Source organism: Perissodus microlepis, chromosome 23 (assembly GCF_051167445.1).
Source record: "Perissodus microlepis isolate ML-2025 ecotype Zambia chromosome 23, ASM5116744v1, whole genome shotgun sequence".
NCBI lineage: Eukaryota > Metazoa > Chordata > Actinopteri > Cichliformes > Cichlidae > Perissodus > Perissodus microlepis.
This window is the reverse complement of record NC_140482.1, coordinates 4,623,763-4,639,976: the sequence shown is the minus strand read 5'-3', so window position 1 is coordinate 4,639,976 and position 16,214 is coordinate 4,623,763. Positions and strand designations below refer to the sequence as shown.

Sequence of the window (16,214 nt, the reverse complement as noted above, 5' to 3'; positions counted from 1 at the left end):
CACCGTTTGGAACGGTGTCTGCGCTTTTTTGGACACTGTTAAATTGAGTTAGGGACTTTAGAGATGAGGCCAGATACAGTTAGAGGCAGATACTGGTTAATTGATTACAAAAAAGTTGGACTTTCTTCGGTTGGACCCGTTAACTTAAATTTGTCAAAATTGTGTAGGCGCTAAATCTGCCAGGCCTGACAGTGGTTGTAAATATAAGACGTCTTTGTAATATAAAATAATAGAGCTGTGTGTGAGACGAGACTGTGTGTGACGAGAGCGCGCTGCAGCGCTGCGAGCTATTTTTAGACGGTGTGTGAACATGCAAATGAGGTGGCTGCTGTGAAGCGCACAGAGGACTTCTGCTTCCTGTTTAGCGTGTTTTTTGAGTGTTATAATTATGATTTGCAAATACTGTTAAAGACCTGTAAATAAGACGCTGATTTTGCTGATTATAATATTACAAATAAGGTTTTGAATGACTAGGGTGAATGTTTGATGTTTGGCTGGGTTTTGATATAGAAAAGACAAATCGTGCATGATTTAGACCGACACTTCAGTCGGCAGAGTAAGACTGAGTGATAAATACAGCTGTGATTTGTTTCAGTTTTATGGTGTGAAGCAGGATTTATAAGATTTTTAAAGTGACTCTTGGTTCAGCCCAATAATATAAGCGGTTACATTTGATTTACTGTTGGTTTGATCATAATATAGGGTGTGATCAAGCACGAATTTCAGCTGTGTGTGTGACAGGAACTCTGCATGCCCATAAAAGGCAACGGCCAGACTGTGAGAAGTATGCATGGTTTTCAGAAAAGAAATAGTAAGTAAATGTTTTAGTGTGTTAATACAGGTGGATTTCTCCCAACCTGGAAACCTGAGTACAGCGGCAAAAGCATAAACAGAATTGGGACGACAGACAGGCCAAGCTTTGGCTCAAAAGTTTACAGCTTGACCCCAACTTTGTCCCCACCCTGAAAAGAAACTTAAAGGACATCTTCTCCTCCAGTTATCGGTTACCATCACTGGAAATTTGCAGGCAAGTTTTTGACTGAATTGTTATTGGCACCATGTGTCCCTGAATCTCACAAGCAAGCTCTAACTCCTGGCTGAAGACATGGAAAGCTGTTATTTAAGGTGGGGAATCAAAATTTGGGAAACAAAATAAAAACACACACACAACCAGAGAAATGTATGAGAAAGGCACGTGTTAGAGAAATGCCTCGTTTGAGAAAAAGTTAAATTAACCCACCTACAAACGCACACACGCGCAATGAAGAAACAGCTTACATTCATGAACACGTGAAGATTTTCCAGCAAGGTTAAAGCAGCGAAACTTAACATACACCTGTTGTTGAATGATAAAGTTTATCCACTACTAACAAATAAACTCTCTGGGTTGCAGGACAACAACTTAACTTCAAAAAAAAAGACACTGGTCTGACCAACCAGTGATGACACGACAAAGTTAGTGGTTAGAAGATTCAAATTGTGACATGTTTTCTGCTGATTGATTAATACAAGTGATTACTGAATGAAAGAAAATTCTTTTTTGGGCTTTTAAACATGATCTTAACAATTTTAACATGTACCTGTGTTGTCCTGTCAGCTTGGTGGGTTATGAGTTGATTATATAGTGAGAAAAAAAAACAAAAAAAGGGGGAGAGAAGGCTGACACAGGGCCTGGCCCCGTTGTTTCTCCCCTCTCTGAATAACACAGCCAACACAACATCATTTTCCTGTTCGTCTGTTTTTGTTTTGTTTTTGTTTTTTCTCTTTATGCTTGATTACAGGCTGCTTTGCCGAGGCTGACCTGGACTCCTGCTCTCCCCTCTACCATCTTTGCTCTCTCCTCTACCATCTTTGATGTGACCCTGACCAAATGCTACAGCAGCTGGACCCACAACAACAACCTGCAAATGTCAACAGAGCTGCAGGAAAACGATCTCATGCAGCAGAGACGGAGAGCATTAAATCCAAGGCCCGTTTCACTACACGGGGGAGATTTCCAGACAGCTTCAGCTAACAGAGCTCTGACGAGACGCCCATTAAGCCCGGATGAAAAGTGAGGCCGAGCAAAAGAATGCTGACCTTAACAACTCTGCATTAAAACTGTGCAGGACAGTGACTGACCAACACGGATGATCGGGCAGCAAAAAGGGCGTGCCAGAGACAGGAGGAGTAACTGAGGTCAGGAGGCACCTCAGAATGGACAAAAGCACAAGAAGAAAAGCTGAAGGCACAGGTGTCGGGGCTCGGCCAGGAGCTGACCTCTGAGAAGAGCCGGACAGCAGAGCTGCAGAAGGCCGTGGAGCAAAGCAAGGAAAACATCAATGGACTTTAATCTGACGTGTACGGAAAAGACTCTGAGGTTTCTGCCCTCAGTAAGAGCTCAAGTCATCAGAGCAGAAACTGAGCATGGCTCAGGAGGAGCTGGCTGATAATCGAACCCATCAGTCAGGCTTGGAGTCCCAGATACAGGACTTGAAACCAGGCTGGAGCTTGCTGGAGCAGGAGGTCGCCAAACCTGACAAGAAGCTCCTACAGCAGGAGCAAACCCTGGAGGAGCTACAGAAGCAAAAGGGTCAAGTTAAGGAGGAGCTGGACAAGGAGAAGATGCAGGACACTGGAGAAAAGGACTGCCTCAATTGGGGCCAGAACCAGTATGGACAGAACTTTGAGCAGCAGCACCAATGGATGCAAACAGACTGAAATGGAGGAGGGCAGGACCCCAGGGCACGCCTCAGGCTGTGGTTTACCCAGAACACCAGAACAGGAAAGTGACGAACACAAACACACACAAACACATGCACTGACTCAGAATGAAGAGAAACACACATATGAACACATATGCACTCGTTGATTCACTGACACACACACACACGCGCTGAGTCAATTGAGTGAGAAATGACGCACACACACGCACACAAATCAAAATGCTGATTCAATTCACTGAGAAGTGATCCACACACACACACACACACACATGCACACACTTGTGCAATGAAGAGTGATACACACACACACACGCTGCTGCAATGAAGAATGCTTTACTAACAAATGCTTATGCTGACACGCAAAATGCTGCACACAAACATCCAAATACAGAATCTGTTACAACAACAAGAAGCCATTGATTGTTTATTGGTTAAATGCATTTCATGTCACCCAGAGGGCGTTTGTGTAGATTTAGGGGACAGGGTCTAAAGCAGTTTGGTTATGAAAACAATGTCTGTGCGTGATGTCTGTTTATGGCTCAAGGCCTCGACTGAATTGTTTACTGTGCTTCACACAGCCTGATAAGGAGCAGTGGTACAGAATGAAAATGATGAATTAACGGTGTGAGCCTTATTTCGGAGCGCCACATTTTTGTAATTGAGATTTACTTGAAGGAGGAACACACTGAAAAAGAAAAAAAAAGAAAAAAGGGGCCAGCTCTTGGATTTACGTAAGCATCTCGCGTGCGTTTAAGACAATTGCCTCGGGCTTTAAAAGATCTGTACGAAATTCAACAACTCAATTTGTTCTCATTGAGATGACACGATACAATCTAATAAGAGTGGTTAGCTGCTGAACTCACGGAATCCACAACACCGCATAAGATTTCAAACTACAGGAAAATCACTGGAGTTATAAGAGGCAGACAGCGACACACACACCACATGCATGCTATTGCTATTTATTGTGGATTAACCTGTCAAGGGCAAGAACAAAAGAATTCTGCATCAAATACAGGAAATCATAGTTTTCCTGTATTTCCTACATTGTTGGCATGCTGGTTGGTGCTGTTGCTCCACAGTAAGAAGGTCCTGGGTGCAGGTCCACAGTCTGGCTAGTTTGCAGTGGTTTCTCTCTGGGTGTTCTGGTTTCCTGCCACAGTGAAAAGTCATGTAGCTATTAGAGCTAGGTTAATTGATGATTCTAAATTATCCATGAATGTGAGTGTGAATGGCTGTTTGTTTCTATCTGATAGACTGGTCAGCTGTCCGGGGTGTACCCTGCCTGATAACCTATCACTTCAGGGTTATTTCCCGGCCCTGCTGCAACCAGGATAAAGATAGGAGGATGGTAGTTGTTGTAGACCCATTCAGTTTTTATGGTAACCAGGATCTAGACTTTGTTGAACCGCATGCAATATGAAGACAACATGTAGTATTTAAGTGACCAAGTAGAATTTGAATAAAAGTTATTGAATAGTGTTGAAATAAACTGACAGAATTGAAGGATCAAAATATTCCAGGATCTCAACTTACTCCATCTGAACATGTTTCAATCGTGTTTTATGAACACGAAATGCAGGTTTGCTGAATATGAAAAGGTTGTGTTGATTTAACTCAGTTGTTTAAGTTTCTGTCGGAGCAAAACATTTGTGTGCAACCAGTGTCCACTGTTAAATCAAGTAAATCCAACATGCTTTTGTCAGGGCAAAAAGGAGTTACGGTCCCTGTATTCCTACACAATATTGTCCCAGGAGGGAGAAAAACTTTCTGGTGAATTTTAGTTGATTTTTGGGTTTTGCTTAACACTAGGTTGATTTCATCAGTGAGGTTTGGATTGTTTTCTTTCTCTAAGAGAGAGAAAGATGGTTTTATGCTTGGACATGTTTGCAATGGGCCCCAGTATTTGTTACTTTATTAGTATTTTATTGGTTACGTTTGTTTTTGCTTTTGTTACAGTGCACTGAAATAAGAACATCTGAGAGGTGTGATCCACCGGTGGTGATATTTTGGTATTTTGTGAGTTCCTGATTTAACAAATCAGCTCTTTAATCCAGGCCTGAGAGATTGAACTTTAAAGCGCTATAAAATATTCTTACTGGAAACAGTCGCAAAGTATTTTTCTCCATGATTATAATGGGCTGGGGAGAAATTCACTTATATGGGACACTGATCACATGAGAAGTCCTGAGCCTAAAAGGATTGCAGCGAGTCAATCCAGTCAAAAAACAAGGAACTGTTTTCCTTTAAAATGATGACGTCATCTTGCTGGTGAGGGAGGCTCGAATAGGTTGCGCGTGAGACTCCATTATCAGCAACTTCTGGTATGAATGTGTGTGGATGTATGCATGTGGCTGGACTGTGATGGACTGACGACTAAAAGTTTTAACTGATTTGATACTGAGACAAAAACGGTGCCGACTTTAGGATTAGTAAATGTCCACAAACAATTCACCCAGCCTATAAAAAAAGGTGGATGTTTTGTCTTACTTTGATTTGTTTTTACAGGAACAGAAGGATGACAGAGACTAAAGAGGGAGGCTGTAGCTTCACATGAGCGTGAACTGCAGACTGAACCCTTTGGTGGCTAATTTTGAGTTACTGATGTTTGCATTAAGAAAATTGTGTTTTAGTAGCTGTGTTTCGATTAATGTATCACATTATATTGTTGGGAAGGTTAAATGCTAAATTGAAGAAAAGGTTTGATTTCACTCGTGACTGAACATGTTATTATTAACCATAGCAGCCCACTGTAAAAAGTCAATTAACTTTTATAGAGGAAAAAAAGAAAAGAAAAAAGCCAAAAAAAAAAACAAAAAAACCCTCTATTGATGTCTGTGAATAACAGGGGAATGATAGACTTGTCACATTCAAAATGGAGATATGTAAGGATAAACACTGGTCCCCATCTTTTAGGTCCTTTCATTGAAATAGTCAATAATTCAGAAAAGTAGAGATATAACCGACAGGGGCATGTGCTGAGAGGTGGTGCTGCACAGGAACAAGAGCAAAATAAAGAAAATTTTTGTGTTTAGCTTTGAGAAATTCAAATTCAAATGTACCATTACACTCAGAGGATCAATATGAAATCAAATATATGCTAATTTTGTATGAAGTACATGACTGGTGACTGTTCTGTCCTGGGCTTTTGTTTTTACAGCACCCACTTGACCACACCAACAGTTTCTCGCCACCAAAAGGGGGTACTTGCAAAGAATAGGGAGGAATATCATCAAAACTGGGAAAGGTAAGCCCCAAAAAAGGGGGTGATAACACCATAACTTTCACTTATGGTCAAATTCTCAAAATTTGACCCCCGGCTTGAAAAATTCTTCAAAACATTTAGAGACGGAGTGGAGTTTTAGATAAATATAATGTGCCAAACCACATGCGGATGGAGAGCTGGAATCGATAACATGGTGAAATAACACACAGGAAAATATTGACCATGTTGATTATGTTTATTCAAGTGTGCAGAGATTGGCTAATCTGACAAGGAAATGTTATAAAATGAATTGTCGGAACAGTCAGCGTTAAAGTCACCTTTGACAGTCCAGAGCAAGGTTATTATCGTTCATAATTCGGTCTAAACTGCTGCAAGTGAATTGGAAACAAAATTTGAATGAATTTAGGACACTTCATACTTATAACACAAGTGATGGTAAGCCATAACTTGATTAGGTAAAGCTATTAAGATAATTATGAGCTGCCTTGACACAAAGAAAGTGGAGTCCTTCACCCTGAAAGGATGGAATGATGCTCTGCCTCTGTAGTCAAGTTCAGACATAGGCCTTAAGCAATCATGAGCCACTAATAAGCGTGACAGAATTAATAAGCTTAAATAAAGCACATTGGGTGAGCGACCCTGACAAGAGAAAATCTATGAGCACGCAATGAAGTGGATTTGTTAGAGCCCGTTTAACATCTGTCTTTCAGAAAGATAAATAAATAAATTGATTTGCATTAACAGACACACATTAAAAAAAAAAAAAAAAAAATCCCATTTGACACTGATCAATCCCTGTTCAAATAGAGTACATGTAAACGAAATATCGAAAACTAGAAGTGAAAAGAAAAAAAACATTTTCATTAACAGAAATAAAAATAAGAACAAAAAAGGAAAATTAACTAAAACTGTAATGAGCGTTCACAAAACTAACTAAAATTAACTGAAGTTATAGCAAAGTGTGTTTAGTTTTCATTGAGGTGTGCGTGTCCTACCATAGTCAAGGGTGAAAATGAAGTTTAGTTTCCAGATTTTTTTCTTGCTGTGTCTCATTATGCCAGCAGGTGGCAGTACGTTAGGCGAGTCGTCTGTGTTGCTGCTCCGTCCACGCGCAGAATCATGTCAGGAAAAGTCAGGAGAAAGCGCCAGAGTCCAATTTGGGATTACTTTGAATATGACTGTGTTTTGGATAAAGCAAGTGTCTTGTAGTGAAAAGAGACAAATTATGAGGGACACTTCTAAGGGGAAAAATCCCACTTTACAAACCTTAAAGTGCACTTGAGAAGCCCACACAAGAAGGCTGACCTGGCTTACCTTGAAAAGGTAAGGGGGAGCACACTCCCCCTTTTGTTTTTTGACTCCCCCTCCTCAGAGAGCTCCCCCCACTCAACCCTCATCCCCAGAAAACAGAAGCTAACCCCATCCAAGGCAGCGTGATGCATCCCAAGACAGCAGGACTGGGACATCTACATAACTGTGTGAGTCAGTTGCCTTCAAAAAGTTTATCAATTGACTTGAACCAAAATTACGAACACCGGCGCTGCAAGAGTTAATAGTCTCAATACCCAAGGATAAGCAGAAGAGCATGACTGATATGATGAAACTGGGATTTTGTTACACTTAATTATTGCAAACACAACTAAAACTATAACTGAAACTGATCAAAACTAAACTGAAACTAAGGATTTTCAAAAAAAACTAAGCTAAACTAGCAAACAATTGGTAAAAACTAATTACGACTGACATAAAATTGAAAATCTGAAGTCGAAACTAAATAAAAATAAAAACTAACGAAAATTGCAAATCTATTAGAACCCTGATCCAGACTAAGATGGCGTTGGACATCTTCAGGGCGGAAAAGGGTTGGTGTGACCAAGGTGTGGGTTGGCTTGGTGTATGTATATTTCGAGATGATATGGCTCTGGATGGACCAGTTACCAGGGCATGGAAGGAGGACTGACTTATTAAATGAGGAGAAGGAATTTTCTGGGATTGAAGATCCTCTGGGTGAGTGGTTGACTAAAAACATGCATAAAATAAAAGCTATTTTTCGTTATTGCTTGGTTATAGATTGATAATTGGCCACATTTACAGCTGTATTGACTTGTTGTGGACGCAGTCTACTTCATGTTTAAGCACTCTAATTAACAGATTGAAAATAGAGACATTAAAGGAAGAGTATGCAGCGCCACCCTGTCAGATGCCAGTGACGATGGGGCTCAGTGATGAATCAGGTGAGCTGGATTCATGGCTGAAGCAAAACAAAGGTTCCCCTGCTGTGGTCAGTGAGGGAAAAACAGGGGGACATAAAATTAAAAGAGGCATGGATAAACGTTTATTTGTGAAGTTTGTAAACGGGATAAAAGGGGGTGTTTTACTGTTATTTTAGCATCAGCATTATTATTGCATCAGAATCATATAACAAGCATTGCATTAATGATTTATTGAAGCTTTTGACATTATATTAACATTTGTGTTCCGGTGATTGTCATAACCTCAGGTTAATCTTCTATTTACAGGTGTCAGGATAATCGTATGATCTTTCATTGCAGGTGTAACCATGATCATTTTTATACATATTGCAGTTTGTTGCTCATTATAGAGTTGTGCTCGAGTTAATAAGGGTTAAAAGCTACAGTCAGCGCGATGGAAAATGCACCTCGTGAGGAAAGATAAGGAGAAAAAAATAAGTCCCCCCAGACTGAGCTCCAACAGGGAGGTCAGTTTGAGAACAGAAAAAAAACACCTCTGCACATAGCACATGTTATTCTTTTGCCTGCAGTGTGAACATATGTGGGTTAAGTAAGAAAGTAGCCGCTTCTGTCTAATTTAACTAATTTTTTTTTAAATAAATTATTATTATTAACAAACAGGAAAAGTGAACACATTTTCTTTTGGCAATTTACCAATCAAGTAAAAATATTTTAAGTTGCGTGGACAACAACGTGCCCAATAACAGCTTATGTCTTAACTTAATGTGATTAACTTGAGCACAGCCTTTTTTGCTAAAATAAATGTACAAGTTTCATTTAACTTACCTCTACATGCTTGCGCAGGTTTGATGTGGAATTTTTAAAAGCTGCTAAGTCGGTCTCTCTGGGCAAACACAGCTTACACTGCATAATAAAGCTGTTGCCTTTCTTGCACTTGAAGCCGAAATGGTCCCTTAAATACGGCCGGGGGTTCACATCGGTTTCTTCGAGTTCAGGGTCAGCAGAATTCGATGGGGTTTCTTTTTTCGCTGGATCCGTACCACCGATGTCAGACTCCATTTTTATCGTGACCCAACGCTAATTTGTTCTACTACCCATCATTCCCTGCAGTATTTCCGAAGCGCAATGTTTTTTTGTTTTTTGTTTGTTTGTTCTTTTAATTTACTCAGTAACGGGTGTGATTGAAAATGTAGCGAAGTACAATACTTTTTAAAAAATATACTTAAGTAAAAGTAAAATTACCGACTTGGAAAATGACTTTAAAAAGTACAAATACACAAAAAAACTACTCAATTACAGTAACGCAAGTAAATGTAATTCGTTACTTTCCACCTTTGGAAATTATAAATTTTGGGAAGTGTGCAAGAAGAAAAACCAGAGTGCATGTGGTGATGTGATGTGTGTGAGAGTCCAGTCCTACACCTGGTTCAGGGCCCGATTAGCCTGAGGGAAGAAGCTCCTCCTCATTCTCTCTGTTTTGGCCTCAAGAGAAGTGCTTCCCAGACCTCAACAGTGAGAAGAGTCCATTATTGGGATGGGAGAGGCCCATCATAATCTTCCTGGCTTTGGTCAGCAGGTCAGGAAGCTCTGATCGAATGATGCGTTCGGCTGAGCGCACCACTCTTTGCAGATCTCGTCTGTCCTGCTCGGTGCTGTTCCCAAACCAGGTGCAGATGTTTCCCGTCAGGACGCTTTCGATGGTGCAGGAGTAAAAGTTCTTGAGCACCCTCAGTGGCAGATGGAAGTCTCTGAGTCTTCTGAGGAAGAAGAGACGCTGGTGGGCTTTCTTAACCACGGTGCTGATGTGACAGGACCATGACAGGTCCTGATTGATGTGGACACCCAGGTATCGGAAACTGTCCACTCTCTCCACTGGTGTGCCACTAATGATGAGGGGCTTGTAATTCCTGCTTTGTAGTGAAGTCCACGATCGGCTCCTTAGTCTTGCTGACATTAAGGAGGAGATTATTCTCCTGGCAACTTCCTTCATTGTACAAATAAAACTTACATTCAGATTCCCTCTCACCACATATCCAACCCGATATCATGACCAGCAGCTTTACAGCTGTGGCTCCAGCTGTTGCACACGTTCTTCTCTCTGCCAAAGCAACACTGTCCTGTTAATAGGATTTATTTTATTCATATATAACTTTGTAAAAAGCATTTTAATGCTGTGAGTAATGATTTTACCGCTGGGTGACTGTTACGCGGCTCAGCTCAGTCGGACCAGGATGGCCGAGTGGTGAAGGCGTTGGACTTAAGCTCTAATGGATATGTGTCCACGTGGGTTCAAACCCCACTCCTGGTAGAGAAATAAACCTATAGCCAGCGTACAAATGCTCCAGAGGGACTGGAGAAGATTGTGTCTGTTTTCTTAGGAGTGACAAAGCCACACGGACTTTTGGATGTGCTGAAAATTCATGTGGATGTGTCCTGTTGAATACAAAAATGGCTGTGGTGTGGAGGATGATCCAATCCAACATTATTTATAAAGCACTTTAAAGTACCCAGCGCAGGACCAAAGTGCTGTACAGTAAATAAGTAAAAAAAACAAACCGTAGAATAAAACAAAACAGAATAAAATAAAACACATAGTAAAGATTAAAACAGCCCTATATTAAAAAAACAAGACAGAACAGCATATAATCAACTAAAACAACTAACATAAAAATAAACTAAAACTAACATCTTACAAGGTGTCAAAGGTCGGAGTGAAGAGATGAGTTTTCAGGAGTGATTTAAAAACAGGCTGAGAAGAGGTCTGTCTAATCTCTAAAGGCAGATCGTTCCACAGTTTGGGAGATGCTGCAGCAAAAGCACGATGTCCTCTAAGTTTACACTCAGTCCTGGGTACATTCAGGAACAGCTGACCAGCTGACGTATAAGGCTGTAGCAGCTCAGAGAGATAAGATGGGGCTAGGCCATGGAGGGCTTTAAAAGCAAATAAAAGAATTTTAAAATGAATCCTATGAAATGGGCAGCCACTGAAGTGAAGCTGAAATAAGGGAGATGTGCTCAAACTTTCGAGTGGCAGTTAAAAGACGACCTGCAGCATTTTGCACCCTCTGTAGATGAGTAATGTATGAAGCACGGACCCCCACATAAAGTGCATTAAAGTAATCCAGCCGAGTGCTAACAATGGCGTGGATAACTGTCTCAAAGTGTTGCCGCGAAAGAATTGGCTTTATTTTATCAGCTGCCTGAGGTGAAAGAAGCCTGATTTTACCACTGCCTTAATCTGACTTTCAAGCTTCAGTTCAGAGTTCACTATGACCCCCAGGTTTGTGACAGCTGGCTTATCAGTCACTTTAATTTTAAAACTGTGTAATTTTAAAATTGTGTATATACTGTATACTCTGTGCATTTATTATCTCACTCTTATTGCCTGTTTATGCCCTTTCCTTATCTTCAACGTCATGCTGCTCTGTTGTATCATAATTGCCCCTTGAGGATAAATAAAGTCTTTCTCATTCTGATTGTGATTCTCTGATTATACTGGGCCAAGGTATCTAAATTCACATTGGGGGTCTCAGTGGGGCTACCAAAAACCATCACCTTAGTCTTTTTGTCACGGAATTTTAAAAAGTTAAGAGACATCCAAGCCTTCATGTCATCAAGACACTGAGGTAATGGCTGTACGGAATATGGGCCTTTTTTCTTTATAGGGACATAGATCTGACAGTCATCAGCAAAAAAGGGAAATGCAATGCCGTATTTTCCCAGCATAGAACCAAGAGGGAGCAGATGCAAAGAAATGAGGAGGGGGCCGAGAACTGAGCCCTGTGGGACACCACTCAAGAGAGGAGCAGAAGATGACACATGGTCACAGAGAGTTGTCTTCTACTGAGGCTGAAATAAGTTCATGTAGTTTTAGAAATTTCCACTGAACAGTCTATTACAGTGTCACAACTAAGCATATGCATAGGAACTTAAACACTTTAATTGAGAATAATAGAAATTTTCCATTCCATTATCCATGCTCCATGCAGATGAACTCAACACTTCCTTCACTTTGTGCCCGCACAAGTCTGTCAGATCTGTGTATTTATATGAATGTGATGTGGTGTTTTTCCTGCAATTCTCTGTTAACTATGAACCAAAACGGTTTGATTGTTTTTATAATTAGATTAAATTCCACTTGCCACATATTGTTTGGCTTTTTTTCTCTCTAACTTACTATGTCTCCATCTTATTGGCTCCCTAGTAAATGTGTTTTGTCCGTTTAATCAGTTATTGACAGTGAGGTGTTGTATTAGGTTTTATGGCTGTTACTGTCAAAAGGAAATATTCCCTATGAGAGGTCTGTAATTAGCACCTGGGAAATGGTCAGCGAGGCGCTTTTGTGCTTAAAAGAAAGCAGGAAGAAACTAGAGAGAGAAGGAAGGAGTAGTGACAGTTTTAGCGCCCTCTGCAGTTTGTGTGTTGAGTGCAAAAGCTTACAGCACCTGGTATTCCCAGGCGGTCTCCCATCCAAGTACTGACCAGGCCCGACCCTGCTTAGCTTCCGAGATCAGACGAGATCGGGCGTGTTCAGGGTGGTATGGCCGTAAGCGAAAGCAAAGCTGTCAAAAAGACCTTTTATCGGTGGCAAATGTCACACAGTTTGATATATATTATTGTGCTAAACGTCATATGTTACAGCGACAACATTGAGCTGCACAAATGATTTTCTCGCAGTAACATCGCGATAAGAAGACATGTTCGTTGATTACAGCACAGTGTAAAAGTGACAGAGAGCACACAGTGTGTTCGGACGATTTGGAAGTCCAACATTTTTGTGGTTTGGAGATTTTAACTTAAATATAGAAAACAAAAAACGTAAGCGTGTATGTGTCGTTACAGCATGTATAAAAAGGCCGTTTCTGAGGTGTGCTTTCGCTTAACAGCGTGTCTGAACTGCACTTGACTTGATCTCTGCTCATCTCCAGGCTTCACTTCTCATTCGGTAAGAACTCGTTGGCTTTTGTATACTTCCAAGAAAGAGGGAGAACTTACTCTCCTGCCACACTTATACTCACATTCACATATACTCATATCCAGACATTGGCTTAAAAAACATGCTGGCATCATCTGGCTTCTGTGAGGATGCATATCATACATATGTAATGCAAGTACTGCATGTCAGGATGGAGGCCTGTCTTTACTGATTTATGTTCAAATGAAGTTTATCTTTAATTCCACCTTCAGGGCATTTCAGTCGCTGAAGTCATCTTCACCACCTGCTCTTCCAGAATACGGACTCGTGCCTGAACACCTGCAGTTAACCAACCAAACACTGATCAGTAAAGCAAAAAAAGGTATATGTTCTCATTTGGAAAAATTCGAATTACAAGTTTTATAAATTTCTAATATAATAATTACATTTAGCAAAAATGTTGTCTCTTTGTGATCACATCTATTATCAATATCAGTGCTTACACAGCCGTGACGTGTATGAAGATAACATTTTTTTGTGACAGCTATTTCCTAACTGCATCCTTCAGGCCTGGTGGGTGTGGCCCTGCCAGGTGGTTGGCCACACCTGAAGACCATCACACAGCTGATCAAGCCTTGTCGGAGGAGCTACTTAAGAATGCGGTGGCGCTCTCTCTGACGCTGGATCATTGCGTGACTTCACGTTAGTCTCTCGGCCAGTCAGTACGGATAGTCTGCCGCATTGTATGTGTCTTACGGCTGCCTGTTTGTTATCTCCCCGGGAGAAGCGTGGAGACGAGAGGGCAGCGAGCACGGGGTGCTCAGACACTGAGGAGCGGAGACAAGGAACACTAGCACTGGGAAGAGGACATTTCACGGGAGTCGGGAACGCACTGCGGATTTATTGTTATTTTCCATTCACTGTAAATAAACGCACTGCTTGCATTCAGAGCTCCGTGCCTGGCTCCTCCTTCCTCACATCCCCACGGTTGACGCTGGCCAACCGTGACAAATACCTTTTCTTAGATTCATTATTAGTTCAACATTGACAAATAGTAGTTGGCTAATATCAGGAGCCAAAAAAGAAAACAAAAAACAAACTAAATAAATATTTCAGATGCTGAAAATAAATTATTACGGTTGTTTAAATTTGCTGTCCGCAAGTTAGGTGTAATACATGTAGTCAATCTAATGAATCAATATTACATGTAAAAAGTACAGAGCTGAAAATAAAACTAAAATATAACGGTAAATGAACTGGTTCTTGTATAAAACTTTTCTACTCTCTACAACTTGCCTCATTCATGCACTCACTTTTTTCTATGCTTTTTCTCTGTAAGTGCTTTCTATCTAACAGTAATACGCATTCATCCTCCCGATGGATGCATCGGAGAGCAACTTGGGGTTGGTGTCTTGCCCAAGGATATTTGGCATGCAGGCTGGAGCAGGCGGGGATTGAACCAGCAACTTTCTGATTAGCAGGTTTCCTACCTGAGCTACAGAAACCCCAATTTGTGGTGTTCTGGAAACAACACGTTCTCATCCCAACAGGTAACGATGCTATGTGACAAATCATCGGTATGTGTAAATGTGTTTTTTGTTCTAATCATGAATCGCTTTGTAAAACAAGACCTGATAGGGTTAAGGTTAAAGTTATGGTTAGAGTTAATGTTAGGGATAGGGCTGGAATGGACGGCTGGAGCCTCTCCTCCAAGTGTGTGTTACTGCCGCGAACAGCATTCTGTTGTATTCTGTTGTATGCTTTTCTCTGTAAGCGCTTCGAGCCTGTACTTTTTTGCTTTAACTGAGTAATGAAGTTGTATCAGTACTTTAACTTTCACTGGAACAATAGTATTTTTACTTCTACTTAAGTAGAGAATGTCTGATCTTTTGCCAACTCTGGCTGTCTCTCAGTCTTGGAATACCCACTTGTTGTCCAGCGGTGTCCTGGGAATATGGGAACTAGACAGACTGGGGAAACAATGGGAGGAGACACAAAGATGGAATCACTTTTACCATCTTTTATGTATTTGCTGGTCGTCTTATTTCTTCTATTTTGCAAGCACAGTGTTGCAATCATTGTCTTTGTGGTACAATGACACAGGTAGAATGCAGGTGTTTTCATGTAACATGATGCCAGAAAGATGAGTAATGTGTTTTGAAGAGAAGATAAAACATCATGTTTGAACAAAGATAAGCAGCAGACACGTCTGTGTGTGAGTTATTCAGGTTCAGGAAGAAGGTAATATGTCTGCAGAATTTGTAATTCTTATGAAGATATTGCTTGTACAATAAACAAAATCCCTTTAACTTCTTCTGGAGAGTGTCTTTATATATTTAGTCATTTTGGGGCGATCCTTTATTTAGTAGTAACCCTAGTCGGGGATATATATCAGAGTTTACTTTCAGATATGAGCATTGTGCTACCTGTGGATGAATGAATTATTTATTTATTGAAAGACGGGCTCATGTAAAATATCTGAAAGTATGACAAAGCTCTCCTGTTACACTTTATGGACACCTGAGCTTCACCATGAGGGCCTGTCTTTATTCACTGAAATGCACTTTTATAATGAATTCACAGTAATCACTGACACCTTCAGAGCATTACATTCATTAAAGACGTCTTCTACACCTACTCTTCCAGACGACCGACACATACTTCAACCACTGCAGGTTAACCAGCCACTCATCAGTAAAGCAAAAACTAAATGTAAATGTCCTCATGTGGAAAAGACTGAAACACAACTCCCATATATCACTAATGTAACAGATCCATTTAGGGAGAGTGAGAACACTAGGCTGGATGTGTTTTAATGCAGGAACATTCATCATGTCTTGAGTTCAACAAATCATTTACATTTACATTTAATATGTGAGCTGGATGGTTACACGATACAATATGATTGTCAACAATAACTGCAATGAACGCTGGTTTGAGGGCGGAGTCAAGGAGGCCATTTACGTGAAAAGGGAAAGACCCTCTCTGAATCGAGGAGGGGGCCTAAGGGTACATCTGTCACCATCTTACAATGCTGTGATTGCAGCTGTTCTCCAACTCTCTGTGAATGGTACTCAAGACCATTGATCAGTGGTTGTTGATCAATGGTCATGAGAATTTGCATAATCATGATTAAGGAACTGACCTCCCAGCCC

At 40.7% G+C, this 16,214-nt stretch overlaps 2 non-coding genes across 2 annotated transcripts; one reads left to right on the top strand and one right to left on the bottom strand.

Moving 5' to 3' along the window:
- Nucleotides 1–10,369: 10,369 nt before the first annotated feature.
- On the top strand, nucleotides 10,370–10,452 carry trnal-uaa (transfer RNA leucine (anticodon UAA)). Its single transcript has one exon. It is a non-coding gene; the product is annotated as a tRNA-Leu (tRNA).
- Nucleotides 10,453–12,577: 2,125 nt separating this feature from the next.
- LOC146360792 (5S ribosomal RNA) lies at nucleotides 12,578–12,696 on the bottom strand. Its single transcript, XR_014799609.1, has one exon. It is a non-coding gene; the product is annotated as a 5S ribosomal RNA (ribosomal RNA).
- Nucleotides 12,697–16,214: the final 3,518 nt, after the last annotated feature.